At 41.2% G+C, this 8,111-nt stretch overlaps 1 protein-coding gene across 3 annotated transcripts in view; it reads right to left on the reverse strand.

The window, feature by feature from the left end:
* sema6a (sema domain, transmembrane domain (TM), and cytoplasmic domain, (semaphorin) 6A) overlaps positions 1-8,111 on the reverse strand; it is a 138,519-nt gene that overhangs the window by 128,907 nt on the left and 1,501 nt on the right. The gene's annotated exons all lie outside the window — the stretch shown is intronic.

Below are 8,111 nucleotides of genomic sequence, written 5' to 3' on the forward strand. Positions count from 1 at the left end.
CACACACACACACACACACACACACACACACACACACACACACACACACACACACACACACACACACACACACACACACACACACACACATGCACCTTTACCCCCATCCTCCACCTGGATTAATTCACCTGCTGCACCTGAGAATGTGAGCGCTATGATGTCACCTGCAATCCCATCACTTCAAAGGCTCAAAAGCACTTCAGTGCCATCAGTACAGAGAGCAAACGCGACCTCTCGCTTCTTCCTTTGTCCCGCTGTCTCCTAATGGTAATTCCCCCGCAGAAAGTCCACACATGGATGGGGGAGAATTACAGCATTCTCTTCAGTCAGAGATTCTAAGGTTTCTGCCCACTGGCATCCACCGCATGAACCACAAGACAAATGACAAGCTTTCTTTAGTCCTCTTCAGTCTTACCAACTTGAAAGAAAATGCCCCGCTGCATGAAACTGAGTGCACTTAAATGTGCCGATGTGTGTCCATGTCCATTTGTGTGCACGCATTCAAGTAAAAGGTGGTTGAAAGCAGTTGAGAATCCCATGATTGGAGATCTGGCAGTCGCACGCTCTCCAAAAAGCTCCCAGTGGAAACACTCAAAAGCAGGGTACGATGCGGAGAGAAAAGGCGATAATACAAGCAACACATTAGGGCGCGAGTAGACCTCAAATGAGATTATGAGGTCATATCTGAGAAAAAAAGCCAAAGAGTGAACAATAGGAAAGTGACATCCTGTTATATCAGTGTTTGAGGCTCTTATTTTGAAGTAATAAAGAAAGTGGCTCTTTCCTTGTCCCTTCATATTGACTCTTTCCTTGTCCCTTCATATTGACTGAGTGGGATGATGAGCTAATATCAACGGTCAGCACCAAAAGCACTGACGAAGCCTCCACCATTTTTAAATGGTTTGCGCAGTAGCATTAGGGGTGCATGGCAGGAAAATGAAACGATGTCAGAGAAGATGCACTGTAAGGATACTTAGACCGGCTAATCGTTAGTTAGCCACTCACAAAGCTAAAATTAGCATCTGTTGTGTAGCAACCAGTCGGTGCTATGTTTCACAGTTTTTTTGCTGAACTGAGATTGCTTTTGATTACCACTAGTTCTAAAATACTCGAAATGCTTAAACCCAAATATTTTTAAATACATTTTCTTGTATTTGTGAAAACAGTAAATGGAGGTCTTCTCTTTCTCAACAGTTTTCTTCTGAAAGCATCGCTTTTTATTTGTTTTTGTAGCAGGATCTTGAAAATTCAGTAGAAAGCAGAAAAGTACACAGTGACAAACCAGATGCAAGCAATGTGAGAATAGTGCTACTGGTTAACTGTTAGCAGCTAACCAAGTTAGCATCTGCTTTGTTGTTTCCCATTTTGGAAACAACAAAGAATCCAATTCCAACCCTGTTTTATTTATTTTAAAAAAGGGTATAAACAAACAACAAACAGATTTGAAAGTGTGATTAACCAGAGCATCACACTTTTAAAATAGACCCAACAAAGACATAAGTAGCAATAAAACAACCAAAAGCCATAAAAGAACAAATCACAACGTGACAAAAATGCACTGTGTTTTTAGGAGAGACTTAGAAGAGATGAAGCTACGAAGCTACCTTGTTCCATAAAGATAAAACTTGTTTATTTAAACAAAGTATTGCTCAGATCTTGTTTTTTCCCCGTCAATCCAGTGCCACGAATCATACCATCTCATCTCATGAGCTGGATGTCTGGTTCTCACCCTAATCTCATCTGTGCTGACAAAATCTGAATGTAGAGAAAGAAGAACACATCTTCATAAGAAGAAGAGGAAAAAAATATTACGAAAGTGGTGAAGACTTGATAGCAAGAGGTAATCTCTGTCTTGGAGATTTTCTGAGAGGCTGATTCATATAATCCACAACCAAATAACACAATAATAAACACACTTCAGCATGATTTAACATCAAAGCATCCAGCCGAGCATAAAAGTGGAGACCCGGGCCTGTCTTCCATCTCAGCTCAGTGGAAAGAATTTCCATTGTAAAGTAAGATAAAATAACAGCAGTTCAATGTACTGTGACAAACCAAGACGCACCAGCCCCACGAGCGTGCTGTTCACAAGATGATGCCTACTGTGAAAATATTCTTCTGGTGTCTTTAGGAGGCAGAGAGCACAGAGATGGAAATAGTTTGTGTATGCCTGTGTGTGTAAGAGGGGGGGAGAGAGTGAGTGAAATTGAAGAGATGCACTCGCAGGGGGAGATAGAGGATTTACTGCCGAGATAAAAATGGAATCCATTTTGGTTCTTGAAGCACTCACATCCACAGTGTGAAGACCTGCTCAGTGCGTTAGCCTGCCACTGCTCTGTCAGTCACATCCCCCCTTTTTTTGCCTCCTCAGCTATGCTTTAGACTCTTCTCCCTTTTCCGACACTTTTTACACGATTTAGCTCTTCTCTAAACTTACGTCTCTGCACTTCATTTCCTTTCCTCTCTGTTCCTTTTCTTTCCTTTCCTTTCCTTTACTTTCCTTTCCTTTTCTTTCCTTTTCTTTCCTTTCCTTTCCTCCTCTTTCCCTCACTTTTCCTCTCTCTAGGCACCCCAACACTGTCTCAGGTCCTGAAACTATGGCAACCGAATGAGAGCAAGCGCTCTCTATGATTAATAGATGAGAGATGCAGTGCCAATCGCTTGGGCCTGGGGAGGAGGGACAGATGCACTCAAACAACGCCGCACAAACATTCACAGCGAGCACGCACACCCAAATCCACACCTCCGCCACACCTCCGTCATTAGCCACCTTTCGTCTGTTTGTCACAGATGCCTGACTTAAACATGGACACAAGCTATCAGTAGTGTTAGGGGTGGAGAACCAAATCAGGAGACCGATCCGCATGACATAATTTTCCTCATTGGCTCCGGACAAACAAACTAACCACAGTCATGACCGCAGCCGCGGCAACGGATGTGGCCCTAATGAGTCCGTGCACACAGCTTGGCCGTCCTTGTGACTCACACAACTCGTGTTTAAAAGCAAAGCAACAGCAGGACAGGAAATAGGACATCATATTTTAACACTGCATACCGTGTTTTATATTATCTGATCTGTGCGGTACATTGCTAGTCTCTTTTTAAGGCCAGACTTTCAGGCGTTCCCATTTAAAAAAACAAAAAAACAAAAGCCTGCTGCTTTCGGATTATCCCAACAAATGCATTTGCTTTCATTTCCATTTAGGTAATGACAAACGAAAAAAACATAATCTGTGACAAAGGTATTACAGCATGTTATTGTTGGATATGCTTAAGTGTTTGAAATAGGAAAAATCCATGAGGTATAATCTGATTTTGCTGTGTTGTCTTATCCAACATGCAGGCTTCTCAGCTGTCTTTCCCAACATCAGAAGAGGTGGTGGGCTGGCGATCGCTTTCTAATTCACTTAATTTCCAACAACAAAGCCCTGCCAAGGACCCACAGCCAACAGCAGACACCCAGTTGCCTGTTTTTTTTTTTTTTTTTTGGCAGAGTAAAAAACACGCTCAATCAATTATGCAAATGTAGAGAATATGAAGGCCATTGAACACATGAATGGTTAATTCAACAGTCACTCATGGATTCAGAAGGGCTAAGGCTAAGTGATGATGAGAAAGTAGTCAGTTAGAACAACACGATAAAACTTGGAAACCGTGGCATCCATGCGGGTGTTTGTGTTTATGAGTGAAGGGCAGAACGAACTGGAGCCAGACGCCAAAGCCCGAGATGCTGCGACAGTGATTACATTCTCAATGAGCCATACAGTGGATAGAGAGCATGCTGGACTGTAACGTACAGAAGGAACACCAGGCTGTTGTTACATTGTGACCACTACAAGTAGAAACTCGTATGGTTCAGGTGTGTGAAAACAGGCCAGATTCCCAACAGAAACACCAAATTAGCCCTTTAATTTGACTCCGAAATCAGATGCAAACTTCATCGCGTTAAGCCACCAATTATTGCAATCAACTAGTTATCCGAATAAGAAATACAGTATAAAGTTTTAAGTGCTCAATGTAACCCCACTCCCAACCCTCATGCCATGGCGCCCTGGGCAGGGTGCCATATCCCTCATAAGACCACTACTGTTCACCAAAGATGGTAATCTGACACTTTCCAGTTGCACTTAGCCCGCCTTCTGTCTTTCCTACCACAACAGAACCTCACTGTGCACATTAACAGGATAACCTAAGGATAATTCAAGATTATTTTTAAGTGAGTTTCTGTGAAAATATTAGAACCAGTTAATATGTTGAATTGAGTAGATGATTCTCATAGGGTCTTCATTTTGTGTAAACCCAAACGGGTTGGCATGCAGCTAACCTGGGAGGAGCCAGAACCAAACCAGACTTACCGTCTTAAAATATTTCTAATCTCCAAAATATGATAGAAGTTTAGGATGATGCTGTTTTGTGAACCCTTAAGCTGCCTTCACATTTGAGTTTGCTGGTTATTTTCAGACTGAATATTATTTATACAGGAAACTGAGGTCGGAGGCAGTGTGACACCAGTGATCTTCCTGCATGAACCATCCACTGTTTCCAATCAGATTGACCGGTTTACAAAAAAGTACATAATGCATGTAAAACACAGCACTATTTTATAGATTTTTTTATTAGTATTATTGTGAATTAAATAGCTAATCTGCCTGGAAACATGTTAAATGTTCTCAGTACACACATTAAGGTCATTTGAGGCAACGCAACACCTTTTACCCTCATTTCCTGTGTAAATAATCATCAATTTCTTTGGAATTACACACATAATGGAAACCTAATGACCGTTTAATAGTTCATAAATAAATAAACTATAGATGGGAAATTTTTAAACCTAGAGCTGTTTAAGACAGGATGAAATCCATTTTGGATTTCATGCCAACAAAGATGTTAACTGTTTATAAAGTCTTGGAAGAACCTCTGTTCAAAAATCATTAATTATATCTATAAGGTTGTCACTCTGATCCAAGTCTAATTCATAGAAACAGTATTTAATCATTTCAAGTTTATAGTGTCTTATTCACTAAACTGCATTTCATTTTTTTAAATTTAGGTCCACTCAGGTGCCAAACTATCACCACACAGAGGCAAGAATTACATCAATTCCTATTGAAAAATCAATCAAACCAACACGCTGAGCTCATCTATTTGGCTTGAGTGTAGATCCGTTGAACCATATGGTGCAGCTGACCCTAAAAACATTCTGCATCAGCAGCTCTTTGCACACAAGTATGGAAAGTATGGTGAGGCTTTCAAAGTTCCTGCAGCAAAGACCTAAGGGCATCGCCCAGATGTTCTCTGTTGTTCATTTCCGGTAGTAAAAAGGTAAATTTCATGGCCGATCTATGGTCACAAATAGCTACAAACAAGCAAATCAAAAATGTTCTGGCTCAACTTGAAAGCAGGAGGATGTGAGTAAATAAACCTCTAGTTCTGAAGAAAACCCAAATACACACCAGACTATCTCCTTTCATTCTGCTAATATCCTCAGCATGTTTTCCTTAGCAAAAATGAAAGCCATTTATCAAATAATGAGTTCGACTTCAGAGGGTCGGGGAAAATCATAGCAAGCCTAAATGAAAGAGATGGAGCAGAGGAGGTTAAGTAGAAAAATGTTTATCCGGAAGGGGACTTGTGTAATGCAGGTTAGAAAATCGTCCTCTTTTCGCCTTCTGGATCACAGCAGAATAAAGTCAATTTAGACACAGCTAAAGTTAGCAAATGAGCCATGTTCATGCATGTGAAAGACCAGTCCATGAACATGTTTTTTATTCCTCTGACCTGTATTTCTAAAATCAAAGTGTGCCAAATTTCCCCAGCTGCAGAGGGGGCTTGTCACTCGCTATTAAAGCGGGTAATTTAAGTGGCAGCAATTTAGAGAAATGTGGAAGCTGGAAAATAGGTTAAGCATCAATAAATCACATCCAGTGGAGGAAAATGGGTCCGATGTTTCCTTGTACTCTAATTGTTATAAAAAGAAAAAATGGAGCCCACACACCAAGGATGCACATCAATAAAACATGGCTTTTATAAAATATGCATAAATACACACTCTGCTGAATGCTGGGTATTGACACTGGCTGAACAAGGAGCAGTAGTTAACAGCAGTTGGCTGCTCTTCGTGTTTATAATAGACGGCCAATTCATTTGAACAGGAGCAAAGCCATTTATCAATTATTCAGAACCTCCGTATTCAGTATCCGCGTGTGTCCTTAACTGGCAAAGGTAGAGACCAACTCTCTCTGCCTCTCTCTCTCTCTCTCCAACACTCACACACACACACACAAACACTGTGACAAATTCACATCAGTCACACACAAAGCCGTCCCCACTGCTATTGTTAGGGGATCGGCGGATCAAACGCTCCACGGAGCATTGCTCCAAATACAAGCATCAGCCCGGGTCGCTCCGCTGTGTTCTGCTTCTCCGCGAGGACAACAGGCGGGCCATTGTCACAAAAGGTAATCATGCTGTAATTCATGTATCAGCACCTCTGCATGACAGAGTGTTTATATAAGAAAGTGTTAAAGGTAGGATTAGCCTTCTGGGTTTGTGGTGGTGAGCAGCAGCCGTAATGAAAGGAACTGTTTGGGATTTCCAGACTGTGGAAGATCATAAGAAAAACTGAATCCAGAGCATCTGACTGCCTTCAGGCGGATATTGTAGGAAGAGAAGTGCAGGCTGTGGACAGATACGGAGTGTTTTCGAGTCTGTCCCATGCACAGTTTGCAGAGGGTTTTTTTTTTCAATTAGAGAAAATGTCCAAGGTACAAAAGTAGAGAAAAACTGAACCAAGACAAGCTGACGTCTAGCCCTTCATTGTAGAAGTCCCTGTAACAAACACAATTTCCTTTTAAATGCCTTCTTACAGCTTGCTTCCTCTGAATACTGATACTGAAAACACAACTTCACTCTATTACTACTTCAGCACTGACGATTGCTTTTGTCTACATGGCCTGTAGGTATCAGATTTTGGACTTTCCAACCAGGGTGCCACCATTCAGGACCGATCAAGTAGAAAATAAGACATTTTCAGGTGCCATAATCTCTCAATGCATCTAATAATTTTTCTATTTCGAGAATTCAATAATCAGACGAGTTGATATATGGCAGTTTTTTTCGATTTTGTTATAATTTATTTTACCTTGGCTCAGATTTTCGAACATTTAAAAAAAAAACATCTACTATGAAGCGAGAATCCCAGAAAATCTGACCTACTTGCACTTTTCCCCGGTAAGGCAGGCATTCCTATTGCCAGGTCAGAGTCAGTTCAATCCAGAGTCTTCCTATGGCACTTTACAAGTCAAACCGATCTAATTCAGTTATAAAGGAAAAAATATATCCAAACCAATCAGTATATCCAGATTCAGCTCAATTCAATCCAGCAGTGGGGCTGAAATCCAGTTTATAAGAGCAGAGTTGGCCCACAGGCTGCAAATGCACATTATCTCTTATTTTACAAAAAGATAAGCCAAATACTTCTTCTGTTCAGAGAGAAAAAAAACTGAAATGAATAAAATGTTTTTCTTTCAGTTTCTCTGGGAAGAAAATCATTTTTTTCTGAGCTGATACCAGAATTACATTTCCCAAACACCATGTGCTGCTGCTGAAAATCAGCTGACGGGAGGCATTTTTGGCTGTGTTCGTTTCATTCTCTTTTGCAAACTTCACAATCTGTAACCTACATTTGGAGTTTTCAAGCCTCCCCCCCCCCCACCACACACACCTCTCCCAGCTCTTCCCAGTGTCTCAGAGGGGAATCTTTAACACTGGACAAGGAGAGCGGAGGACGATAGAGGAGAGAAGAAGAAAGGAGAACTGGCAACAATGGAGTAACAGGGTGTTGGCAGTCATGCTTGTTAAAATAAAAATCAGTTTGATGCTATAACACTGTTTTGGTCCTGTTTTTATTCTAAATTGCTGCTGAAGCACTTGGCCTAATGGCAAACACATTTGGCTCCGGGTTAGAATTGCAAACATATAATTGATCCTTTTGGACAAGGGTAATTGTGACCACTCCACCGCCTGGTAGCTCGAAATCCTTGAACACACCCTAACCAGAGTCTGTGTGTGTGTGTGTGTGTGTGTGTGTGTGTGTGTGTGTGTGTGTGTGT

The sequence above is a fragment of the Poecilia reticulata genome, linkage group LG9 (assembly GCF_000633615.1).
Source record: "Poecilia reticulata strain Guanapo linkage group LG9, Guppy_female_1.0+MT, whole genome shotgun sequence".
Classification (NCBI taxonomy): Eukaryota; Metazoa; Chordata; class Actinopteri; order Cyprinodontiformes; family Poeciliidae; genus Poecilia; species Poecilia reticulata.